Source organism: Triticum urartu, chromosome 2A, assembly GCF_056163025.1.
Source record: "Triticum urartu cultivar PI428250 chromosome 2A, HENAU_Tu73, whole genome shotgun sequence".
NCBI classification, from domain to species: Eukaryota; Viridiplantae; Streptophyta; class Magnoliopsida; order Poales; family Poaceae; genus Triticum; species Triticum urartu.
This window is the reverse complement of record NC_141874.1, coordinates 312,101,097-312,128,879: the sequence shown is the minus strand read 5'-3', so window position 1 is coordinate 312,128,879 and position 27,783 is coordinate 312,101,097. Positions and strand designations below refer to the sequence as shown.

Sequence of the window (27,783 nt, the reverse complement as noted above, 5' to 3'; positions counted from 1 at the left end):
CCAAGCGGCCTTGGTTTACCACCGGTAGACCGCCTGTCAAGTTTCGTACCATTTGGACTTCGTTTGATACTCCAACGGTTAACCGAGGGACCGAGAACGCCTCGTGCGTGTTGCAGCCCAACACCCTTCCATTTTGGCCCAAAACCCACCAAAACCCTCTCCATCATCTAGAGCGTTCGGTCACGATCGCGTGGCCGAAAACCCCACCTCATTTGGGCTCTCCTAGCTCCCTCTACCTATAAATATGTGGCCCTTCCCGAATTTTCGCGGTGCAAATCCTAACTTCGTCCTCCTCCCGCCGACGGACATGTCCATCCCGCCGCCGGACATGTCCGCACCGCCCCTTAGCGAATCAGAAGCCGCCACCTGCCCACCGCTGCCGTCCCCGCCGCCAGGCCCGCCAGGGCCCGAGGCCGGCCCCCGCGGCCCGTCTCCGCGCCGCCGCTCGCCCGCGGGAGGCGCCGCGCCGCCCCGAGGCGCGCGCGCCGCCGCACGTCTCCCGGCCGCCCGCCACCGCGCCGGCCCCGCCTCCCTCGCCACTGCCTTGCGCCGACCTCGCCGCCGCTCCGCCACCATCGCCGCCGGTGTCGCCCCGCTCCGGCCACCTCCGGCCCTCCACCGCGGCACCTCCCTCTCCTCCAACTCCGGCGACTCCCTCCTCCGGCGAACAGGATTCCGATGAACCTCGAAGTGCGCGCCGCCTCAGATCCAGATCCGGACGAAAACCCTAGGGTTGACTTTCTTCCCTTCTCTCAGATTCATTTTGCATACTTTGACCTGCCGTAACTTTGCATCGGTAACTCCGTTTTGGGCTTATAGCATATCAAAATGTTCGTCTCGGAGAGTACATCATTTCATCCCATTGCATCATTTTCATTTGAGTTCATCTTGACGCCCGAAATGCCATTGGAAGAATGCTATTTGAGTTAATTGTCAGATCTGCTGCTCCAAATAGCTATTTGTCATTTTTGCCATGATTATTGTGTGCATGATATGCCCCTGAGCTCTACATGAGTTTTGTTATATGCTTTGTCATCTTTCCAGAGGTGCCATCCATGTATTTTTGTGATGTGTGTGGTGACTAGCACAAACTTGCCAAGTGGTGCATTCGTTAATGCTGATTTCAGGGACTTAGCAATTTCACGAAGTCCTTGATCTGTTTTTATCAATATGCCATATGTTCATGGTGTTTCCTAGTGATCCATGCCTCTTTTGAGGATGATCAGTAAGGATGATTTTTTAATCTTGTGGTTCTCTATCGATCCATGTCTTTGTTTGCATTTATGGAGCACCCTAGCTTGAGTCAATCGAGCTCTACTTTTGCTATTTCGTAAATCTGGGCAGATTGTCTACTTGTTAGGATTTTGCCGAGGATGTTGTTGTTGATCCGTGCATGCTATCTTGTTGTTCTTGCCATGTCTAGCTGATATAATGTGTATTCTTAATGTGTGGATGCTTAGTTTGTCATGCCTTGCTCTGTAGTGAGTGCATCGAGCTCGTGAACATGCCTACTTGCTATCATATTTACATGCTCCAGTTTTTCACTAAGTCTGTGATCTGATTATGTTTTTGCCATGTTCACATGCTTGGAATTGTATTTTCTGACCCCTTTTGGCTCAAGGTCACTAAGGGACTTTTTTTAAGCTCTTTGAGTAGCTCCATGCCATGCCTTGCTTTGCCATGTTAAGTTCCTGTAGATTATAGTTTTCATGCTCCAAAGTGTGCTACCTGATCTGAAATTCCAAACAAGTGTTAATTTCACAAAGTCTGAGATCTGTTTACCAATTGCACTTTTGCCATGCTTGTTTCAACCTGTTAGTGGATGCATTGGCCGTAGCTCAGTGTTCCTCTTTTGTTAAGCATCTTGAATGGATCCCTGACATGTATTTTGTTGCCATTTTGAGTGCTGTAGCATGTTTGTCTTGTTGCATTTAGATGGCTACTTGCTTTATATCGCACACCGGTGCCATATTTGAATCGCTTGCCATTTCCAAACCGTGCATCCGATTCCGGTGTTCTTTATATCGATTTCAACCGAAATCACCTCACCTTTCTAGTGGAACACTTGGATTTCCAAGTTGAGTCAAGGTTCAATCATTCCTTGTCAAATCATGCGTATGCATCGCATCCCGCATCCCGCATATCATACCATGTTCTTGTGTTGGTTGTTTACTATGTTGTGTGCTTCCTTTCCGGTGTTTGCTTCTTCGGGTTGGTTCCGATAGGACCCGTTATACTACGTCTGTTTGTCTTCTTCATGGACTCGTTCTTCTTCCTTGCGGGATTTCAGGCAAGATGACCATACCCTCGAAATCACTTCTATCTTTGCTTGCCAGATGCTCGCTCTTTTGCTATGCCTATGCTACGATGCCTACCACTTGCTTATCATGCCTCCTATATTGTTGAACCAAGCCTCTAACCTACCTTGTCCCAGCAAACCGTTGATTGGCTATGTTACCGCTTTGCTCAGTCCCTCTTATAGCGTTGTTAGTTGCAGGTGAAGATTGAAGTTTGTTCCTTGTTGGAACATGGCTATGTTGTTCCTTGTTGGAATATGGATATTTGTTGGGATATCACAATATCTCTTATTTAATTAATGCATCTATATACTTGGTAAAGGGTGGAAGGCTCGACCTTATGCCTGGTGTTTTGTTCCACTCTTGCCGCCCTAGTTTCCGTCATATCGGTGTTATGTTCCCGGATTTTGCGTTCCTTACGCGGTTGGGCTATTATGGGAACCCCTTGACAGTTCACCTTGAGTAAAACTCCTCCAGCAATGCCCAACATTGGTTTTACCATTCGCCACCTAGCCTTTTCTTTCCCTTGGGTTCTGCAGACTCAAGGGTCATCATTATTTTAACCCCCCCGGGCCAGTGCTCCTCTGAGTGTTGGTCCACCTGTCAGCTGCCGGTGGCCACCAGGGGCAACTCTGGGCTGGCCTACCCGTACCTAGGACAATCTGAGTGTGCCCTGAGAAAGAGATATGTGCAGCTCCTATCGGGATTTGTCGGCACATTCGGGCGGTGTTGCTGGTTTAGTTTTACCTTGTCGAAATGTCTTGTAACCGGGATTCCGAGTCCGATCGGGTCTTCCCGCTAGAAGGAATATCCTTTGTTGACCGTGAGAGCTTGTCATGGGCTAAGTTGGGACTCCCCTGCAAGGATTTGAACTTTTGAAAGCCGTGCCCGCAGTTATGGGCAGATGGGAATTTGTTAATGTCCGGTTGTAGATAACTTGAACCTTAACTTAATTAAAATGAATCAATCGCGTGTGTAACCGTGATGGTCTCTTTCCGGCGGAGTTCGGGAAGTGAACATGGTGTTGGAGTTATGCTTGACGTAGGTTGTTCTAGGATCACTTCTTGATCATAGTTTCTCGATCGTGCTTTGCCTTCTCTTCTCGCTCTCATTTGCGTCTGATAGCCACCATATAGGCTAGTCGCTTGCTGCAGCTCCACCACATACCTTTAGCTTTCCTCTAAGCTTAAATAGTCTTGATCGCAAGGGTGCGAGATTGCTGAGTCCCCGTGGCTCACAGATACCTCAAAAACCAGCTTGCAGGTGCCGATAAGACCGTGCAGATGACGCAACCAAGCTCAGGAGGAGCTCGATGAAGATCTTATCCTTTGTGTTGTTTCGTTCTAGTTGATCAGTAGTGGAGCCCAGTTGGGGTCGATCGGGGACCTTGTCGCATTTGGGGTTCTTCTTTTATTTTGGTACCGTAGTCCGGCCATGATTGTATTTGGATGATGTAATGCTTTATTCATGTAATTGTGTGAAGTGGCGATTGTAAGCCAACTATGTATCTTTTCCCTTATTGTATTACATGGGTTGTTTGCGAAGATTACCTCACTTGCGACATTGCTTTCAATGCGGTATGCCTCTAAGTCGTGCTTTGACACGTGGGAGATATAGCCGCATTGAGGGCGTTACAAGATGGGAGTGTAGCAACTCTTGGGGCTTCTACTTCATTGGCTGATGCAGCCGGAACATCTTCAGCCATTTTGGCCTCGAATTCAGAGACAGACACAGTAGGAGTGGCATCTGGAAACACTTGACTTGCAACAGATTGGTGGTGCACTTCTCCTTCTGGAACGCTCGAAAGAGGGACTTGAGGCCTTGGTCCTTTGTGAAGCCTGCGTAACGCTGGTGACGCCTTTGGAGATGGAGTTGGCTGGGCCTCAAAGTCATCTTCGTCTTCTTGTCGGGGTGGTGTGACTTGTTGTTGGGGAGTACTCGGGGTGTCTTGTTGTTGTGGGTGATCAACCCATGATGCATCCTGAGCAATTGGCGTCAGAGGACGACCAATGCTGATGAGTTCGCTATTCGTGAGAACAGGCGATGATACCAAGTTGTGCTCGATCTAAGGAAGAACTACATTATCTTCAACATTGTCATGGTGACCAATGTCTTCAGCAGCGGTGGGGTCAACTGCTGGAATGTCTTCAGCTTCATGAGCCTCTGTGGAAGCAGGCTCATGAACAATCAGTTGGCGCTCTTGCTGTGCAGATGCAGGGCGAACCATTGAGATATGTTCAACAACTAAGGGCTCTGTGAGAGCAGCCCGATCCTTCTTGGTTTTGCGCTTCTTCTTGGAGGGAGCAGCATCAGAGGCTTCAGGATTTTTCCTCTTTCTGGCTTCAGCCTCAGCAGTCCTAGTCTTCTTCAGTTCTGAAGCGGTTGACCTGACCTTTGGCTTCGAGCCAGTCATGTTGGCTGGGAAGACAATGGGATGTGCTTCCTGCCTTGGTGCTTCGGGTTTGGCCACAACTGGCTTCTTCTTCTTCTTTGCAGCCATCCTGGGATCGATGCCAGGACGACCAAGAGCCTTGCGCTTCTCAGCCTCATTATAGGCTTGCACACACTTGTCAGCCAGGCTCTTCATGCGCTCACGAGAACCTTTAGCTTCTTCACGCTTCTTGAGAAAGGCTTCTTTGAGCTCGTGCAACATGATCTTGAAGTTTTTGACATCTTGCACGCTGAGCTTTGCCATGTGCTTCTTGAACTGAGCTTTCTCATAGTCAATTTTGTGCTTCAGCTCAACTATGCGCTGAGCTAGAGCTAGCTCAGAAGCAATGGCACCAGAGAAGGCGACGCTGAGGCCAATTGGAAGTTGCAGATCTTCAAAGCTGAGGTTGGGCGTGTCAAACCACTCATCAATGAAGTTATGGATGATTGCCACATCAAAGAGAGGCAAATCATTGTAGATTTCTGCTTCTTCTTTGCTCTTGATCAGTTGCTCAAGAGCGTCATCTACAAGATCTTCATCGCTGGACAGATCAATGGGGTCGTTGCACAGAATAGCAGCAGCGGTCAGTTCTTGGCTGGTGTGTTGCAAAGGCATCTTTACTTTCGAGGGCTTGGAGATGCGTGACAAATCTTCAGACTGCACACTGTCTTTAGGAGGTACAGTAGCTAGTGGCTTCGCCCGTGAGAGTTTTGGTGCTGAGGCAGGCTTTGAAGCTTTAGGCTTCTTCAGTTTCTTTGGCTTCGGCGGTGCAGGCGCTTCATCAGATTCAGCGTCATCTGCAGGCTCATCCACGGCTGTCCCTTGAACCTTGATATGAGTATTGAGACCTTCCAGGTTGTAGAAGGGCCCAACAAGATTGGGTTCAGCTTCGCAGGTGCCATCGGCACGGGGAGGAGAAGGACCAGGGTTGAAGTCTAGTCCCCATGACTTCTTGTTCTGCTTAGCCGAATTCTTGGCAAACTGGAAGTTGCGCTTGAACAGATTGTCATCACGACACCATAGCAATGACAATGGGTGTGCATCCGCAGGATGTGGTCCACGGACCATGTAGGGATAGAAGCCTTGTTCAATGGCTTCATCTCTGGACCTGGGTTGAAGATTTCTTTATAGGATGTCTCCCCATGGTCGCTTGATGGCATTCTTCTCAGCATATTCCTGGGTCACAAACCTGTACTTGAACCATTGTTCTGCCCAATATCTTCGAATCCATTGGATTCGGGTCTTGCGCTGATTGTAATCCTCTTCAGGATCTGTCTTGTAAAGCTCTGAGAGGTAATCAGGCAAATCTCTTGACGTTCCCTCATGACGCTGTCTGCCACCCTTCCTTACTGATTTCTCTACAGCCATGAACTTCAAACTGAATGACTTCAACACATTCAAAGGCTTCAAAGGCTTTCACTTGCTAGACAAATAGGAACTGGCTTCGGGAGAGTTAATGTGATGCTGTAAGAATTCTGCAAACGAATGCAGACTATGAGAACCAAGGGATTCTCCCACGGACATGTACCTGTGACAGCATTAAGGCGCGAGGGAAGGGGAAGAGGTCATATGCATTCTCAGAAGATTTTTAAGATAAATCGGTTTAGAAGACATTGACCTCATTGTGCAAAGACATTCACTTATATGCTGAGAGTTGGTTCCAGATTTGTACAAATCCACGAATAAGTACAAGTGAGGAATCTAACTAGATATGAAGCTTAAATGAATATACTAGGCAGTATGAGATGCAGACAGGATAGATCTAACATTGTGTAGGCAGAAACCTATTTTGGTAAACAGGATGAATCTTTGAGGATCAAAAAGATGGTAAAAATAGAGTTGTATTTACCACACGAAGAACTACTAGATGGGAAGAGTAGGAGACCGAGCAGTTCAATCCACCGTGCCCTAACTTGGCGACGGATGACACCTACGGCGGCAGTAGAGAGGATGATGTCCGCGGCCGGCGTGAGGACGGTGTCGGAGAAGTCGCGGCAGCTAAGCGCTTTGTCGCCGGCGTCGTCAAGAGCTAGCGGTGGCGCTAGGGTTTTGACGAGGTGGAGAGGTGGAAGATGGTTTTCTTGACCACAGGGGACATGTATTTATAGGGACAGGGACGGCATAGTGTTATTACACAGGTGCCCCTGGCGGTTCACATCTAAGGAACATGTGGCAAACATGCAACATACTTGGAGTTGTCCCACGTTCCCACGCATGCCTGGATTGTCGGGTGGTCGTTCCCACTTCTCCGGGTTTCAGGTGAAGGAATTATCATTGAAAACGGACTTAATGTTTGTCTCTGTATCTTCTGCTGACTAGGACGTAGAGAAGACATTCGACAGTTTCAATAGAATTCATATGATTTGGAGAGATAGAGTTTGAGATAGAAAGCATAGAGAGGTTAGGGTCCGATCACATTCACTTAGTTCAAAAGATTCAACAAGAAGACATAGCTATAAGTGAATGCTGTAGAGGACAGAACACTAGTATATATATAGATGAGAAAGGCAATCAGATCAACATAATGAAGATAATCATGAAGATAAGTTGAGATTGAAGCCAAACAAAATGTGAAGACATACCAAACGTAACGCCATGAGTGAAACACTTCAAACAGAAAAATTTGATGGTGGCGTTACCCACCGTATAGGAAGTATTAGACTCAGACACGGCGCACAATTATCGTGGTGCTCCGAAGTCAAATTCCACATTAATGTATTCACACTTAGAATGTAAGTCTTCATTGATTGAAGATATACTTTACTTCATGTGTTGCACATCTAAGTCATCAATATGCATAAGTGTTAGGATGTGTGCCTGATCACAGGACATTTGAGGATTTTGAGATATTTAGCTCACACCGTAACTTGCAAAACCTCTTCTCATCCAAGGGCTTGGTGAAGATATCTGCCAATTGCTCTTCAGTGTTGACGTGTATGATATCAATATCTTCCTTCACAACATGATCTCTGAGAAAGTGATGACGAATTTCAATGTGCTTTGTCTTCGAGTGCTGAACTAGGTTATTGGCAATCTTGATGGCGCTTTCGTTGTCGCAGTAGAGTGGCACTTGCTTCATATGAATGCCATAATACTTGAGTGTTTGTTTCATCCATAGAAGCTGAGCGCAGCAAGATCCAGCAGCAATGTATTCAGATTCAGCAGTGGAGAGAGATACACAGTTCTGCTTCTTTGAAGACCAACATACAAGTGATCGTCCCAGAAAATGACATGTGCCTGATGTAGACTTGCGATCCACCTTGTCACCAGAATAATCAGCATCCGAGAATCCAACTAGATCAAACTCTAAGCCCTTTCGATACCATAATCCTAATGTTGGGGTGTGAGCCAAATATCGAAGAATTCGCTTCACAGCTAAGTGATGTGATTCCTTTGGTGCCGCTTGGAATCGAGCACACATGCAAACACTAAGCATAATATCTGGCCTAGATGCACATAGATAAAGTAAAGAACCAATCATGGAGCGGTATACCTTTTGATCGAACTCTTTACCATTATCGTCGGGACCCAGATGATGTTTGGCTGGCATTGGAGTCGTGAAGCCTTTGCAGTCTTGCATCCCAAATTTCTTCAGGCAATCTTTGAGGTACTTCTCTTGAGATATGAAGATGCCGTTGCATTGCTGACGTATTTGAAGACCAAGGAATAACTTCAGCTCACCCATCATGGACATCTGATATTGCTCTTGCATCATATATCCAAAATCGTCTGTGTATTTCTGATTGGTGCAGCCGACGATAATTTCATCCACATATATTTGGCACACAAACAGTTCACCATCATATGTCTTCGTGAAGAGAGTGGGGTCGAGGGAACCAGGTTTGAAGACTTTGCTCTTTAGGAAGTATTTGAGTGTGTCATACCAAGCCCGAGGGGCTTGTTTGAGGCCATACAACGCCTTGTTGAGCTTGTACACCATGTCAGGATGTTTTGGATCTTTAAAGCTAGACGGTTGTGCAACATACACTTCTTCATCAATCTTGCCATTGAGAAAAGCGCTCTTCACATCCATTTGATACAGAAGAATGTAATGATGATTTGCATAGGCCAGCAGTATGCGTATGGCTTCAAGTCTAGCCACAGGAGCAAATGTTTCATCCAAGTCAATCCCTTCAACTTGAGTGTACCCTTGAGCAACGAGACGAGCTTTGTTTCTGACAACTTGACCATGCTCATCTTGCTTGTTGCGATATATCCATTTGATATTGAGACAAATGCGAAGTGCCCACAGAAATTTGCTAGCTGTGTTGCCCTTGAACGAGTGAGTGGGCCTGGTGCATTGATGCTATCAATTATTCTCTCAATCTGTACTTCATTTGCGACATGAGGATGTACAGGACGAAGATTTTGCTCTTGCTGATCATTGTCATCGTTAGAAGGATTGTCTTCAAGCTGAGCATTGTCTTCAATTTGATCATTGTGTTCAGGTTGATCAGGTGCGGAGATGATAAGTTCCTCTTCAGGCTGAGCTTCAGAAGGTATGATTTCTCTAGTTCCCATAAGTTTGATTGATTCACTAGATGGAACTTCATCTAGCACATTTGGCAGGTGCTCTCTTTGTGAGCCGTTAGTCTCATCGAACTGCACATCCACTATTTCAACCACTTTATAATGAAAGAGGTTGAAGACTCTGTAGGAGTGCGAATCCTTTCCATATCCAAGCATAAAACCTTCATGTGCTTTTGGTGCAAATTTTGAAGTGTGATGTGGATCCTTGATCCAGCACCTGGCACCAAATACTCTGAAGTAACTGACATTTGGCTTCTTGCCAGTAAGGAGCTCATAGGATGTCTTGTTGAGAAGCTTGTGAAGATAAACACGGTTGATGATATGGCATGCAGTATCAATGGCTTCAGGCCAGAACTTTCTTGGAGTCTTGTATTCATCAAGCATCGTCCGGGCCATCTCAATAAGTGTTCTGTTCTTGCGTTCCACGACGCCATTCTGCTGTTGTGTGTACGGAGCTGAGAATTCATGTGTAATGCCCAAAGTATCAAGATAAGTGTCTAGACCAGTGTTCTTGAATTCAGTGTCATTGTCACTTATGATGTGCTTTATCTTGACGTCGTAGTTGTTCATTGCTCGATTGGCGAAGCGTCTGAAGACATCCTGCACTTTAGTCTTGTAGAGGATTATATGCACCCAAGTATATCTTGAATAATTATCAACAATGACAAAGCCATAGAGACAAGCAGTAGTAGTAAGAGTTGAGTAATGAGTGGGACCGAAAAGATCCATCTGGAGCAGTTCGAAGGGTTGAGTCGTTGTCATGATTGTCTTCAAGGAATGCTTGGCCCTCGTCATCTTTCCTGCTTCACAGGCACCGCATAAGTGATCCTTCTTGAACTTGACGCCCTCGATGCCTATGACATGCTTCTTCCTTGCAATAGTGTGCAAGTTCCTCATGCCAGCATGTCCTAGCCTCTGATGCTAGAGCCAGCATTCTGAAGCTTTTGCTAGAAGACATACGGCAAGCTGTGGTCCTGCTGAGAAATCTACCACGTACAAATCATCTTTCCGATACCCTTCAAACACTAGAGACTTGTCAGATTCCATTAGAACAAGGCACCGATATTTTCCAAACATCACAATCATGTTTAAATCGGAAAGCATTGAGACAGACATTAAGTTGAAACCAAGGGATTCAACAAGCATGACTTTATCCATGTGTTGATCCTTTGAGATTGCAACTCTACCTAGACCCAATACCTTGCTTTTACCAGTGTCAGCAAATGTGATGTGACTTTTGTCAGATGGACATAAGGTTGAGTCCATGAGAAGGCTTCGCTTGCCAGTCATGTGATTAGTACACCCACTATCAATAATCCATTCTGACGAGCAGCTGGTGTCGTACCCTACAGTGCAGATAGGGGGATAGGCTTTACGAAGAGAATTGTGAAGCATAAACATTTGACGAGCAAGTGGATTATGAAATCTTAGATCAAGGTTAGGACTGATAGGGCAAGTAGCAAGAGACTCAGGAACAAAATACATAACAAGACCATTTGGGCATTTGATCTTGCGCCCTACAAGATGTTTAAGGTCCCCAACAATAGCTTCAGACGATTTTGGTTTTCTGGCTGGAGACCTTTCCCTGCAAAAGAGAGTTAAGCTTTCTTAGCCACCCACATCTTCAAGGGTGGCTTCGAAGCAATGAGTCTAAGTGCAGCATCTGAGAACTTCGGCTTTGGAGCCTTAGCAAAAAGTCTTGCAGGTGGACAATAGTACTCATAAGAATAAGCAGAATAGTTCTTGGTCTTATGAACATGGCGGTTTGATGAAACACGCTCATATTCATAGGCCTGAGTATGGCTTCCCTACAAAACATTTGCGTTAGTGCGACTTAGGTGAGTCCTCTGTCTATATGAAGCCTTTGGACCATATGAAGCCTGTTGTCTGGGGTTTGTCTTCTTCACCTGTGGTGTCATGATGACATTCATAGGAAGATTCTCCAAACACCTTTTCGGCACCCAGACCTTCTTCATAGGCGGTCCATTCCTGCAGTTAGTACCAATATACCTGGCAAACACTTCACCCTTCTGATTCTTAAACAGTTTATAGTTTGTATCAAAGGATTCATCAATAACAATGGGATTAGCACAAGTGAAGCCAGATAGGGTGGATGGATCCACTGAAGGTCCTTTTGCAGCAACCCATGTTGTTTTGGGGTACTGCTCAGGTTTCCAGTAAAAGCCATCAGCATTCATTTTCCTTTCGAACCCAACACCCTCTTTCCTAGGGTTTCGGTTCAGGATCTGCCTTTTGAGGACATCACATAGTGTTTGATGCCCTTTGAGGCTTTTGTACATCCCTGTTTCAAGCAATGTCTTCAACCTAGCATTCTCATCAGCAATAGCAGTGGTATCCTCAGCAGAGGGGTTAGTTACCACATCAACAGTTGAAGATATTGCAATAGTAGCAGCAGTAGAACACCTAGCAACAGAAGTAGCATTGTCACGCTCGATGCATTTAAGACATGGTGGTACAAATCCTTCCTGAGCTGAACTAATCTGTTTGGCGCGAAGTGACTCGTTTTCCTTTTGAAGATCTTCATGAGCCGCTCTTAATTTCTCAAGATTTTGCTTCCTTTGAAGATAATCATAGGAAAGCTTTTCATGAGTTGTTGAGAGCGTTTCATGATGACTTTCAAGTTCCTCATACTTACATGAAGATTTTTTATGTCTTCAATTAAGGACTGAGATCGAGTCATTTCAGCGTCTAACAATTCATCGCTTTTGTCTAACAGTTTTTGAATATGTTCCATAGCCTTCTGTTGTTCAGTTGCAATTTTAGCAAGTGTTTTGTAGCTGGTTTTGGAACCACACTCAGAGTCATCTTCACTGGAAGTTTGATAGTGAGTAGTGCGTGTGTTTACCTTGGGACCGCGTGCCATGAAGTAGTAGGTAGGAGCAGAGTAGTCCTTGTCATTTGCATCGGTGTCGGTGACGGAGTCATTGTCTTCAGTGTTGAAGATGGACTTGGCAATGTATATTGTAGCCAGACTCGCAACGCCAGAATCAGACTCCTCCTCAGACTCCACCTCCGCCTCCTCAGAAGCGGACTCCTCCTCTGAATCCATTTCCTTGCCAACAAATGCACGTGCCTTGCCAGATGAGCTCTTCTTGTGTGATGAAGACTTTGAGGAGAACTTGGAAGAAGACTTTGAGTATTTCTTCTTCTTCTTGTCATCAGAATCATACTCCTTGCTCTTCTTTTTCTTTTTGTTCTCATTGTCCCATTGCGGACACTTAGAGATGTAGTGGCCAGGTTTCTTGCACTTGTGGCATGTTTTCTTCTTATAGTCATGAGCAGAAGCTTCATCATTCTTTGAGCTTGATCGTGAGGACTTTTTTAAGCCTTTCTTCTTGGTGAATTTTTGGAACTTCTTCACATGCATAGCAAGCTCCTTTCCAATGTCTTCAGGATCATCAGAACTGCTGTCAGATTCTTCTTCAGATGAGGAGACAGCTTTTGCCTTCAAGGCATGAGTTCGCCCATAGTTGGGACCGTAGATATCTCTTTTCTCAGAAAGCTGAAACTCGTGTGTGTTGAGCCTCTCAAGTATGTCAGACGGATCGAGTGTCTTGAAATCAGGACGTTCTTGAATCATCAGGGCTAGGGTGTCAAATGAGCTGTCAAGTGATCTCAAGAGTGTCTTGACGACTTCATGCTTGGTGATCTCAGTGGCGCCGAGGGCTTGAAGCTCATTTGTGATGTCAGTGAGTCGATCAAACGTGAGCTGGACATTCTCATTGGCATTTCTCTTGAAGCGGTTGAAGAGGTTGCGAAGGACACTGATTCTCTGATCTCTCTGGGTTGAGACGCCTTCGTTGACCTTGGAGAGCCAGTCCCAGACTAGCTTAGATCTTTCCAAAGCACTCACGCGGCCATACTATCCTTTGGTCAGATGACCACAGATGATGTTCTTGGCAGTGGAGTCCAGTTGAACGAACTTCTTGACGTCAGCAGCGGTGACACCTTCACCAGCCTTGGGAACGCCATTCTTGACGACATACCATAGGTCGACATCATTAGCTTCAAGATGCATGCGCATCTTATTCTTCTAGTAGGGATATTCAGTTCCATCGAAGACGGGGCATGCAGTGGAGACTTTCATTATCCCTGCAGTCGACATAGCTAGAACTCCAGGTGGTTAAACCGAATCACACAGAACAAGGGAGTACCTTGCTCTGATACCAATTGAAAGTGCTAGTGATCGACTAGAGGGGGGTGAATAGGCGATTTTTATGAAAGTCTTCGATACATGGAAGTTTTGAAGAAAAACGATAGAAATAAACCTATTACCATGCAGCGGAAGGTAGACTACAATAGGCAAACCATAGTCAAGTATTCAATGAAGTGAAAACACAATGACTAATAGCAGCTAGGCAGTAAGGATCTGGTAGGAAGATATTGTGAAGCCAATCAGAACAAGCGGTCACTCAGTGAAGACAAAAGATAATGCAATCATACAATGACTTCACAAGGACCAACAGTAAGTAAAGGGAAGGGAAGGATGAAACCAGTGACTCGTTGAAGACAATGATTTGTTGGACCAGTTCCAACTGCTGTGACAGTTGTACGTCTGGTTAGGGCGGCTAGGTATTTAAACCTGAGGACACACAGTCCCGGACACCCAGTCCTGAACACGCTGCTCAGGACACCAAGTCCTCACCGTATTCCCCTTGAGCTAAGGTCACACAGACCTCACCCAATCACTCTGGTAAGTCTTCAAGGTAGACTTCCAAACCTTCACAGACTTTGTTCACCGGCGATCCACAATGACTCTTGGATGCTCAGAACGCGACGCCTAACCGGCTGGAGGATTCACAGTCCTCAAGTGTACTAAGTCTTCAGATCACACAGACAGGAAGACTTAAGTGATGCCTAACACTCTTTGGCTCTGGGTGTTTAGGGCTTTATCCTCGCAATGAATTCTCTCTCAAAGGCTTCAAGGTGGGTTTCTCTCAAATGACAAAAGCCGTATTCTAACTCTGAGCAGCCAACCGTTTGTGGTTGTAGGGGGTGGGCTATTTGTAGCCACTAGGCAACCGGGCCTGATTTGTCCGAAATGACCCTGGGTCACTAAGGAACTGACACGTGTTCCAACGGTCAGATTTCAAACACACACAACAACTTTACTTGGGCTACAAGCAAAGCTGACTTATCCAACTCTGGACAAGATTTGCTCTCATAGTCTTCACTCGAAGACATAGGATTTTGGTTAAGCATCACTTCAGTCATTCTGACTGGTTCTCTTGGACCCCACTTAACAGTACGGTGGTTCCTATGACTCAACAAAGAAGAAAAAGAATGACGAAAGAACTAAGTCTTCGCGCTCCATAGTCTTCACGCGATGTCTTCTCTTGTCATAGTCTTCAATGTAAATGTCTTCACATACCACCTTTGTCTTCAATGTCTTCTTAGATTTTTAGGGGTCATCTCTGGTAGGAAAACCGAATCAATGAGGGACTTCTACCTGTGTTATCCTGCAATTCTCACAAACACATTAGTCCCTCAACTAGGTTTGTCGTCAATACTCCAAAACCAATTAGGGGTGGCACTAGATGCACTTACAGAGGACGAGACAGTGTGAAGAGAACAACACTAGAAAGCAAGCGCGGAGGCTCCTGCCTATATAGTGGAGTACTAGTTTACTTTTGTTTACTGGCCAGAGCCGGCTTGATCTTGGCAATGGCTGTCAAGAAGTCTTCATGCACGTGCCCCGGAGGCGCAGTTGTCGTAATTTTGACCTAAAGCACCGGATTATAACATATAACATGAAAAGAAACCACATGACAAGAAATCATAACCTCACTGCAAAAAGGAGACAAGATGAATCCCGACGGACAAACTAGACGAGGATCAAAGCTCAAATTAAAGATAAACTCATAGAAAAGGGGTCCATCGATAGATGTCCTAATTAACATAGACGGCTTGACCTAGATGGCAGCCGAGTAGTCTTCGTGCATGTGCCCCCAATGACTAGCCCAACTCAGTTGTCGCTGTTTAACCCTCGCAGTGATCCGAAGCACATGACACCTAATTTTGCGAGATGACAAGAAACCTTTTTTAGATTTCTCACCAGAACTACAGCCTGCACGATATGTAGATGATAGCCAATCCAGGCGTGTCTGCTGGAGTCTGGTCACATGCATGGACGAACTGATCTTCCGTGTCTTGCAGGGACCGTCCAGGTACCAACGTATGTACTACTTCTATTAACTCACCCGACATGCGGGCCGGGAGTGTGCCTATGGTCGGTTCTCAACTACGGTCCCACATGTGTGTGCAAACACAATATGAGGCACGTTCCATTCGGAGAGCGGCGTGCCAGACCGACCAACCGTCTGGGGCGCGACAGGAACGCGACGGGCGTGTTGTATACTCCGTACATGTGTACCGCCGTTTTCTTGAGTCTTTGCTCCATGGCGCAATCCATTGATACAAAATTAGTATACTGTACTATTTAAAAGTCGAGGGCGGGGCTTTTCCCGCGAGGTAGGCGGGGCAGCTCCGCCTAGTCAGTTCGACAGAGACGCGAGAAGATGAGGGAGTAGGCTGCTGCAAACATAGGGCCGTGTTATTTGACAGTGAGTTACTGCTGGACAGGTGGGCCCCGGTGATTTGACCTGCCATTATCATTTTAACTGCGGCTCTACGACCGGCTTGAGTCTCTCGATTCCTGACCACCTCCATACAGGTGCCTCTCCCGACGCCCCACCATGTAGAGGCTGGATCTTGCTTGAGAGCCCACTCCTCCACTTTTTCCTTTCCTCCTTGCCCCAGATATGCAAAAATGCCATGTAAAGCGGGCTTATATCCCACTATTGTACTTGATCCTATAGGTGCTAAGCCTGCCACATAGGCATAAAGTCTGATGTGGCAAGTTAATTAAGAAGAGACGCACTAGTTTGGTGACCCTAGGAAGAAACGGTGATAAGCATGTGTACCTAGATGAAGCAAACTTAGCAACAAAAAACTAAGCACCTATGCATTGGGGACTTGACTTGCTAAGCCATTTAATGCCCATAGCACCTCATCTGAGCACCATTTCATTGGAAGAGCTCACTCCTTGGCAAATGCAATAAATACTACGAATAAAGAGATAGAGAGAAGTAAACAAAAAAATACTCATATAGCCAACCTTATAGCTAACCTTGTTGTATGAGTGACTAAGTGATGACTATGTATGACATGCCAACATTAGATAGACTAATGCACCATGTTAAATATCCAAGGGTGCGGCCGCGCGAGCGAGGCGACGGTCGTGGTAGGCGCGACCATGATACGGGCTGCTGGCAGCCCTTGGATCTGAGATCGAATGGTCGCATGCTAAGTTGCTGAAAATTTGCAGAATAACCCTCCAGGATAGGATGTTCACCCATAGGTCTAGAATCACGCCATGCAACTATTCGATCTCAGATCCAAGGGCTCTCGGAAGCCCGTATGATGGGAGAATAGAAAGCTTCGTATCACTTGTAATTTTCCCGACGCTTGACATGACATCGAAGGCCATTTAATTGGGCGTCGAGTAGACATGACATCTAATTGGGCCCCCATAGTACTGTGCATGAATCCATTTATCCACCAGGCAAGCTACTACCCTGCCATTCGCACGCGCCCCCAACTCGACATTTTTACAATTGATAAGCCGCTCCTAGTCGTCCCGTCTTTTCACATTACGACTATTCCACTAATCCTAACCCTCCTCCAAAATCCATGGCGTCCCAAATCTCCATGATTAGTGGTGAGTACAAGGTTAGAACCATCACCGGCGATGAGTTTGAAGTCATCTACATCCATTCTTCCGCAATGGTGAAAGAATGCCTTGCTCGCTTCAAATGCATGTTCGAAAACTCAAATGATGAGTGGGTCGCTGGGCCAGATGTTGAGTACACCACAGTGCTGGGAAGCAAGAAGAATCTAAAGCAGGCAGAGAAGAAGAATCCCGCCATGATCAAGGTTTGCGTGCCTGACTTATGCTTGTTCTACCACATATTCCATGCCGACGTTGAGTGCCAGGATTTTAAGAATTTCCTCAAGGACGGCTGAGTCAAATTCGTTACTGTAGACTTTAGGAATGACAAGGAAATCCCGGGTCAGATAGGCCTGGTTGTAGGCGACCCCTTCGACCTCCAGGAGAAAGGGCTGGTGCCCTCCCGTGATCAGCCTTCAATACTGACCCTGGCAGGAGCCATGGTTCATCCTTCATATGGTACACTGAAGAAACCTCCGTTCAAGTTTCATCATGCATGGAAATGGAATGTACTAGATATAGACCATATCCACTGTGCTGCAATGGATGGCTACCTTTGTTTCAATATCTACAAGGGTTGGATGAAGAGCAAGAGCCAAGTGTGCGGTTCAAGCAAAGAAGTATCGACCAAGAGGAAGAGGGACAAGGACGAAGTCGAGGACGTGGATGAGGAGTCTGAGTAAGGTGGTAGTGTCGTTGCTCATGGTGGATCTAATGCAGTGTCTACTGGATTAGTTGCTTAGTTTAATTTCAGGTGTGCTTAGTTTTATTTGAGGGGTGTGTTGTGCTGAGCCCCCAGCAGAACTATGTTATGTTTCTTCTCGTTATATTTCATACATGTCATCTTTTAGTTGGTATAGTACTACCACTCGTTTCTTCACATTATATAGGTACAATATATATGGCCAACATCATATAGCCAGCAGTTTAGTTGTCAAAGAATTTCAGGGTGCTTAATTTTACTTGAGGGGTGTGTTGTGCTGGAGACCATTAACTTATCATTGTGAGATTCAGCTTATTTTTTTCATGTAACATGGTCAACAGGTTTGACGTGAAAATAACAATGTCTAATGGCATTTCAAATATATGTTTTCTCCCCCAGATTTTCTTTACAGAGGCAACATAGAACTATATGAGTGCACTGTTAAATTTTGGAATTATTCCGGGTTCGTTTGGCCTTTTTATACATTAATTGAGTTTCTGGCCATTTAATGTGCATAATTCAAATTTGAACTACAAGCACATGCTCCCGTGCACCAAAGTTGATTGAAAAATCACATGTGTGTCCTCGGGTAAATTTCTAGGTCACATGCAAGAAATGGGAATGAAACTCAAACATCAGGGCATCGTGGTTCAGCCGAGAACATTGAGAAGCTTGGTTTTGAAATTCTTGTAAATACAAAACACGCCTGAAAATCATGAAACTTGGCATGGTGTCATGTCATGGTACTACCATGCCGTGGTAAACAAAATTGCAGAATAGGAACAAGTTTTGGTATAAGTTTCTTGCAAACCGGAGCTTTTCTCAAGAAGGCTCGTGGTTCTGAGAGGGAACGTGTCACCTTTGTGTGCATAATTCAAATTTTAAATACAAGCACATGCTCCAGTGCACCAAAGCTGGTTGAAAAATCACATGTGTGTCCAGGGGTAAATTTCTAGGTCCCACGCCAAAAATGGGAATGAAATTCAAACATCGCGTCATGCCTCGGCTGGAAACATTGAGAAACTTGGTTTCTTAATTCTTGTAAATCCGAAACACGCATGAAAATCATGAAACTTGGCTTGGTGTCATGACATGGCACCAACATGTTGTGGTAATTTTGCTGTCCAATTTGTGAAGGCGCACACATTACCAATCAAAAAAATCATTTTGGAACAAGTGATGTCACGTTACAATAAAAAACACAAGTATTATTGAAACCGAGGGCGTTCTATTTATCATTTAAGTGCCGCCATGCGTCCCCTTTTTTTATTAACTACAAGGATTCCGGTCTATTGCAACAAAAATTATTGCTACAACTATCTTTTGTTGCAATAAAATGCTATATTTCCACAAAATTCCAGTCCGTGGTAATAGGATCTACATATTGCCACAATTTTGTTTCATCGCGGTAAGTACTCGTTTTGTTGCAATAGAAGCCATGTATTGCCACAAGCTGCATCGCCGTTGCAATATGGTAGTGATATTGCGATAGCCTTGTCCCGTTGCGTGAATTGGTCATCTTGTTGCAATAAAGGCTAGGTATTGCAACAAAGTACATAGATACTATTGCAACACCTGTGACATGTGGCGCTAGTCAGAGATTCTATTGCAACAAAGCATGTATTGGTTGTAATAGGGTGACTTTTTGCCTCACCTTCGTTGCGTTGCAATAACTGTTACATATTGCGACAAATTGAGCATCCATGGTAATACGTACAACATAATGCAACAATCCTCTAGTGTTGCCAAAAAGGAGCAGGATATTGCAATGATATTCTCTACTGTGCTCCTGATTTTTTCCTTTATTTATTATACTATTTTGCAGGATCTGATTAAAGGGGCGTACTAGTTTACAGAGGTATTAACACATTAGGTACCACAACTTGCACCTAAGTTGCATTTTAGTCACATATCTTGCAAAGTGGACATCGGTGGTACCACAACTTGGAGGAGTGCTCTACGCGCGTGCGAAGCATTGCACACTCGCGGGCGCCCTTCACTTTAGGGTTTCTTGCACCGCCAGGGTCTCCACCACGGACCCTACTGACCTCCTCCGGTAGCAAGGTCGTGCTCGGCACCCGAAAGACGGCAAGCTCAGTGCCCTTTCTCACAAAGGTGAGTCGTGAGAACTGAGCACCAGACACTCTTCCTAATTTTTCTGTATCTTGCTTGATGTGATGTATTTATATGTGCTCTTAATAAAAAAGGAGATTCAATATAAAATTATGTGTTAAATAGAGAAATTGTGCAAGGCTGCATTCTAGCTATTTTTAAACACTCCCAGGCTTCATTTGAACAGCTCTTCAGCCACCAATTGAGCAGCATAACAGTTGTATCCTAGAGTAATTTTCAGCAAGAATTCATCACCAGATCAACAACACTACATCAAGATATATATATAAGGACATATGACACAAGATTTTAGTAGGATATAACAAACTATCTTAGCGAGATATATAACAAATGTTTCAAAATGACAGCACACAAGTTTCAGCAGCTATACTTGTATAGATTGTTCACACAAAAGACCATAAGTTCAAGGCAAAGTAGTGTAAATAGCAAAAACACTAAAATACCATAAGTTCGTAGCAACAGTGTGTACATAGCATCACTGTCAAAAGGAAAATAGCAACAACACTAAAAGAACAGCAAGCACTCTTCTCTTCTCTTCATCACCAAATTGTTAGTGCTGGGCACTAGCTCTTGTTCCCATTTGCCACAACATATGACCCTATGCAGGCATGCCTTGTTTCAACCTGTTTTATATCAGATTAAACTTCAGGAGAGATATTTCTCATAGGTAACCATCATAACAGTTAGGAACTTATAATTATGGCTTACACATGTGAAAAGCACCTTACCAAGAAATTAAAAACTATACAAAGAACCCCTGGTCATCATCCAATTCTTCTTGTCCCAAAGGAGCAACATGGCCGTCATTTACGTAAGCCTCATCATCATCCGTATCATCATCAGATTCGAATTGGACATCTTCAAACTCAATAGGTTTTATATTTTCTATGACTGAAACATCAATGCTGGATCCTTCGTCATCATTTCTACACCAACTAGTGATCTCTTCAGGTACTGTAATTTTTGGCACTGTAATTTCTGCATCAACGACATCCAGTACATCTGCCTCACCACCCTCATCGGCTTCAACAACTTCATCAAGGCCTAAACCATTTAAAACAGAAGGAGCAAACAAATTTCATGGATTCATTTTAATAACAGCTACCCAATCAGGGTTCTTCACATCTCTCACATAGAAAACCTGTTGAGCTTGGAGGCCTAGAATGTAAGGGTCTCCCTGGAATTGGTGTAGAGTAGTGTCAAGGTCAATAATTCCATATTTGTCCTTTTTATACCCCTTACTTTCAGTTTTGTTGGCAGGAGGCACATCAAACCAGTCACACTGGAATAGAACAACCTCCTTATCAAGAGGAAAGTCAAGAAATATGATTTTCTTGATCACCCCGTAATAATCAATATTTCCTGTGTTTGCATCGCCATTGACTATGACGCCACTATTTTGGGTACTCAAGTCCTGCTCTATATAGGAATTCCGAAAGAAATATCCATTCAGAACTGTACGGTTGTATACCCGAGCTAGATGATCAGGTCCTTTAGCTAGTGCATAAATAAGATTGTTGACGTTCCCATCATTGTGGAGTTCTGTAATCTGTTTCATGAAATAGAATATGTGTGAGTGTATTGTACAGCGTTGGTACGTTATTACAAGGAACATTAGTGAAAATGCGAAAGAAAATTACCCATCTCTCAAACCAACCAACAAACTCTTCCTTGTGCTGCTTTTTAGGATTAGGAGAATTGTTCCTTCTGAGCTCCTCACGATGTTCACTTCAAAGAGAAATGATTGTTAGTTGAACAGGAAAGTATTAAAGCATATCATGATGTGAATTAAATACATAAGTATCCTTACTCAATCCATGGCGCGGTTTCCTCACAGTTTGTTATTATGAAATGCCTCATTTGATTAATCTCAGCCAAAGACAATGATTCACAAACAAAACCTTTCTTGGAGTAATCAACTGTACTCATTATGCTAATCCCCGTTGGTGATTGATCTGTACCCCCGTCTTCATGACGTTCGGACTGACTTAGCTTGGTAGGCATTCCATCAACGAATCGACTGCAAAAAGTCATGCACTCTTCAAGTATGTACCCCTCTGCTATAGAACCTTCTGGTTGAGCCTTGTTACGCACATATCCTTTGAGCGTACGCAAGTATCGCTCAATTGGATACATCCATCTGTACAAGACAGGCCCTCCCAATCGGGCCTCTTCAGCAAGATGAATTGGGAGATGCATCATAATATCAAAGAATGCTGGTGGAAAGATCATCTCAAGCTGACATAGAGTTTCTGGAATTGTTTTGCTCAACCTCTCCAAATCTTCATCCCTTAACTCCTTGGAGCATAAATTGGAAAAGAATTTACTCAGCTGAAGCAATGGGTTAACAACATTCTCTGGCAAAAGCTTGCGCAATGCAATAGGAAGAAGTTTCTGAAATATAACATGACAATCATGAGTTTTGAGTCCACTAATCTTGCACTGATCGAGGACTACACATCTCTTAATGTGTGAAGCATAGCCATCAGGCATCTTAATGCTCTGCAGAAACTTGAGGAGCATTATCTTTTCTTCCTTTTTTAAAGTATAGCAACCTTTCTTTATGTCATACTTATGCTTACCAGGCTTTGGATGCTGGTCCTTCCTAATTTTCAGGTCCTGTAAATCAAGATGAGCCTTCACACCATCCTTTGATTTCTTATCCATCTCAAGCAAAGTCCCCACAATCCTGTCACAAATGTTCTTCTCGATGTGCATAACATCCAAATTGTGCCTTACGAGCAAGTTCTTCCAATATGGGAGCTGGAAAAATACACTTTTCTTCCGCCAGTTATGCCAACTACTAGTTTCCGGTCGCTTTCTCTTATTTGACCGTCCAAATGGTGCATGCTGAATGCTATCAAGTTCCCGTAGAACTTGTTCACCTGTAAGTGCCACTGGAGCTTCTCTATTATCTGCCTTGTTGTTGAACAAACACTTGTTTCGACGCCATTTGTGGGTCCTGGGCAGAAAACATCGGTGTCCCATGTAGCAATGCTTTCGACCATACTTGAGCCATAAAAAATCTGTATGTTTGTGGCAATACGGGCATGCTAGCTTGCCTTTTGTGCTCCAACCACTCAGCATTGCGTAAGCTGGGTAGTCACTAATGGTCCACAACAAGCATGCATACATCTGGAATTTTTTTTTAGTTGCAGCATCATATGTCTCAGCACCATCCTCCCATAGAACATTCAGTTCATCAATCAAGGGCTGCAAGTACACATCTATGTTATTTCCTGGAGACTTTGGTCCTGGAATAATCATTGACATAATCCAATTTTCTTGTTTCATACACATCCAAGGTGGCAAGTTATATGGAATAAGAATGACAGGCCATGTACTGTGTGATATACTCATGAGCCTAAAGGGGTTGAATCCATCTGAAGCAAGGCCAAGCCGAACACTGCGAGCATCTTTTGAGAATTTCTTATAATATTTCCTATCAAAATGCTTCCATGCCTAGGAATCTGCAGGATGCCTCTTTACGCCATCATCCATCCGACCCTCCTTATGCCATTTCATATGTGATGACATATGTTCTGTCATGTACAGCCTTTGCAGTCTTGGAATGAGCGGGAAATACCTTAGAACTTTCTGTGGCACTAGCTTCTTTGATTTACGACTTGATGCATTGTCTTCATCAGTAGCAGGAGTAGATTTCCATCGAGACGCATGACAGACAGGGCATTCTTCTGCATCAGCATGTTCATTACGGAATAGCACACAATCATTAACTCACGCGTGTATCTTCTTGTAGTCCAGCCCAAGATCTTGGATCACCTTCCTTACTTTAGCGAGATTAGTAGGAATGCAGTGACCCTTTGGCAACACCTGTGTGAACATCTGCAGAACTAAGTCACATGCTCTATTGGTCATCCCAAACGCGCACTTGATTTGGTAAAGCTTCACAATGAAATATAGCTTCGTGAAATCCTTGCAACCTGGGTACAACTCTTTTTTTGCCTCTTTCAATAGTTCGAAGAAGACCTTGGCTGTTGCATTTGGCTCCTGGTTCCTTTCATCACCGCTGGAAGCATCCACATGAATGTCTCCCGCACCTTCACCAATGTCTGCATTGCTTTCCATGTTTGTGCCCCTTACGAGAGTATTGAGCATGTCACATACCCCAGCACCATCATCTCCAGCATCTTCATTATCAGAATCTTCAGACATGCTTCCCTCATCGGATTGTTCACCATGGTATATCCAGTGAGTGTAGGTTGGATCCATCCCATTGAACAACAAGTCAGTATGAACATCCTTTTTCGTTTTTGGAACAACATTGAGACATCTCCTACATGGGCATGGGACTGTTGAGTCTGGGTGAGCACCATCGAAGGCAAAATTCAAGAAATCCTTCATGCCAGTTTGCCACTCAACAGAATTTCTTTCCCTGTCCATCCAGCTCTTATCTCGTGTAATTTTTGCCTTATCTCCGTAAAGCCAGTCCTGTTAAAAAAAATAACAGCTGCTTTAGTAGCTAAATTACAGCCAACAGCATCACTAGCTGCATTACAAGACAAGACAACAGGGATACATACATACAAATATTACTGTCACATGGTAAAGCAAAATTTATCTATACATTGTAAAGCAAAATTTGGTTGATGGAAGAAGAAATAGTACTACTATCACATGGTAGTATATGTGACATGAGTTTAAATAAGTTTAGTTTAGTAGTTGGCTAGATAATGCAAAAACAGAAATTCAGGGACAGTGAAGAGATCACGGCTCAAAACTAACAACCAGATTGTTTGACTTATGCTGAAGAACATAGCATACCTTTATGCTACTGATCTCCACGAATGTGTTATTCTACATACCTCACGCTACATATCATATTCAAGATACTTGCTTGATTCTTTACTTGATTCAGTGTATGATACTTGTCATGCAATTTTACTTTAGGAGTTTCAGTTGAATGGTTGCAGCCATATATTAATTTTTATAGATGGTTTAATTTGAATGATTCACTCAATTAAAGCTCCTGTGTGTTTCTGCTTAAGTTCCATTCGGTGTGTTTTTTGTTTAATTTCCCTTTGGTTTGAGGTTCAGTGTGAAGCAGCCAAAATGTTTTGGAGCAACATCACTAAGAAGACACCATCTTAAGCCAAGGAGCTCGAGACAGCAGCTTTGCGATTATATAAGCACATGAGCAGGGAACAAATTGAACTGAACTGAAGTATATGAACGTCATTCATGTTCATCAGATTCAGTTTTGAAATTTGCATGGGTTTTCTATCTTATTATTTGCCTGAACCATCTTATTATTGCAGATGTGGAAGAACATGAAAGTAGCTACCGATAAAACAACAAGCAAGGGAAAATTAGTTTGCTACTTTCAAACTAAAATCAGCATCCTTATGTTGTATGTATAGCACAGTACTAATGCTCATGTGATGTATTTTCAATCTAAATTTGCTGCTCTTGCAATGAAAAAAACAGAGAGAAACATGAGGGGATAATCATACTATTGTTGTTCAGGTCGTTGGTGGCGGTCCAAAAAAAACAGGCAAGTCCTGATAGACATCAGGTGCCTCAATCCACCCAGATGTGTGTTTAAGTTGCCACCTTAGATAAACCATTAAAAATTATCAAACTCACATCTGTCATGGATATCACTCACCCAATCCACGTCTACTAGCATAGCATGGCATAATAAGCAAACGTAGAAGTAACTCCCAAAGGTTTCATGGTAACCAGGTAATAGGTACTGCCTCATCTACTTCCCATCCCACAATTTAATTAGATCCTAATCATGCAATGTGTGAGGATTGATCTAATGCAATAAAACTAGGTTGTAGAAAAGGTATGATCAAAGTGTGAACTTGCCTGCAATGTTGATGAAGATGATTCGCACTCAAAACTCTTGATAGACCTACTCGTCACACTCCGGTCAGTCTATCGCAGACAAACAAGCAAGCACACAATAAGTACTCATCTAACGCACAGGAAAACTCGAACAATAGAACGAACCAGAAAGTTCAACTAAATAACTCCGGTTGCAAAGAAAGAACGGACCGAACAAAGAAATAGAAAACAAACGGCGGAAAACTACTCGGTTCTAGCAAGTTGAAACTAGGTCAAATTTTTACTGTGGCAAAAGCTTGTTCAAATTGATTAGACGGAACGACGGTTTCAAGACGAAACTCCAGGCGCTTGAATCACCTGATTCTGATAAACGAGCGAGAAGAAAAACTAGAAAGAAGATCGGATCTGAGATCGCAATTGCGGAATAAATCCGACGAGAAAGAAAACGAAGAACGGTTAAACGAACGGACGTCATTAACCGGGAAAAAAATCGGTGATCACGTTCGTTGAGACGAACGGTCCGAAAGAAGAACGAAAACCGATCTAGGGTTTTCGGAAAAGAAATCGAAACGAAAAACCGATCTAGAAAACCGGAACGGTTTAGAAGAAAAGAATCGGAACGATTAGAAGAAAACGATCCGATGAAAAGAATAGATGCGGCGCGGGGCTACCTCCGGCGAGGTTCCGGCGAACGGGGCTCCGGCGGCGTGGGCGTTGGGCAAGGGGCGGCGGTGCGGGCACAAGGGCGGCGGCGGCGGTGACGCAGGGCGCGGCAGTGGCGGTGGTGTAGGGCAGCGCGGCGCGGTGGCTAAAGTGCGGCGCGGGTGAGGAGTGGCGCGGCGCGGGGTGTGGTGGAGCTCTAGGCTTTGAGTTTGATGCTTTAGAGGGGGGGGTGCTTGGGTATTTATATTGGGGAGGGGTGAGGAGACTTGGGGTAGGAGACAAGAAATAGACTAGGAATAGGAATCCTAAAAGAAAAAGGCAAACGGAGTAGGACTAGGAAAAACAAAACAAGGAAAAGGACTAACCCTAATCCAAAACGGATTAGAGGCGAGGCAAGAGGCGGCGGCCTCCTGCGCCAGCGCTAGGCACGCGCGGCTCCCTGGGGCGGTGGCCTTCGGCCCGGCTGGGCCTTGGCCTGGCCGGCCTTGGTCCAGTTTTTTTTTAAACAGTTCCGCGCTCGGAAAAACACAGAAAACAAAATCTACCGGACTCCAAAACTAATGAAGTAAATTTTCCTCGACTCCTAAAAATGAGCCGAACAAAATGAACTTTTCTACGGACCTAAAATGCAATAAATAAAATACGCATGATCTAATGTATAACATTCCAAATTGAAAACTTGGGATGTTACACGAGCCTCCCGAAACCCTCTTCTCACCTCCCTCTTCCTTCGACCTGTCTCTCTCCTTTCTCTTTTCTGGGTTCGATTTGGTGTCTCCCCTGTCTCTGTTCTCGCTTTGATTTTTTTTTCTTTTTTGAGGGGTGACAGAAATGATGTCGCGCCCCTTTTCTTTCCTTCGATCCCCTCCTTTGTGGTTCAGCCGCGCGTGGCATCAGACGGGTCGTCTGGTCGGTCGCGCCACTGGGTGCTTCGATCGCCCGGGGCACGTGGCATCAGACCGGTCGTCTGGTCGGTCGCGCCATTGGGTGCTTCGATCGCCCGGGTGACCAGACACGCTCTTCTGCCGTATATACTTTCTTTTAAGGTCGAATAACATATATTACTGAAATATGTCCACGCAATTTTTTTACTGAAATATGTTCACGGGCAATTGGATATTTTTTCACCCCTTTCTTTTTCTGTTTGAAAGAAGATAGTAATTCTATTCAAGTACAACCCGGGTCCTGGCACCAGCCAATTTCCCTTAACCGTCCATGTGTCCCGAAGAGTCACCTGGCTGTTCAATTCCTCCCATCGACACCTCCCCGCCGCTATTGAGGCTCAGGGCAACTCGTCTCCCACGAATCCGGGGGCGGCTCCGTCGAAAGCTTCCAAGACCGTGCGATCCATTTTCGAGCTCTCCGTCCATCCACCCCCGGCCCCTCCTCCCAAGCCCTCCCTCTTCCCTTCCTCCCCGCCGCCGTCGTTGGTGGCGGCGACCCCTAGACCAGTGGTGTTCCG

At 44.7% G+C, this 27,783-nt stretch overlaps 2 pseudogenes; both read right to left on the bottom strand.

Moving 5' to 3' along the window:
• Positions 1-20,897: 20,897 nt before the first annotated feature.
• On the bottom strand, positions 20,898-22,562 carry LOC147984934 (uncharacterized; annotated as a pseudogene).
• A 265-nt stretch (positions 22,563-22,827) lies between these two features.
• On the bottom strand, positions 22,828-24,251 carry LOC147984933 (uncharacterized; annotated as a pseudogene).
• Positions 24,252-27,783: the final 3,532 nt, after the last annotated feature.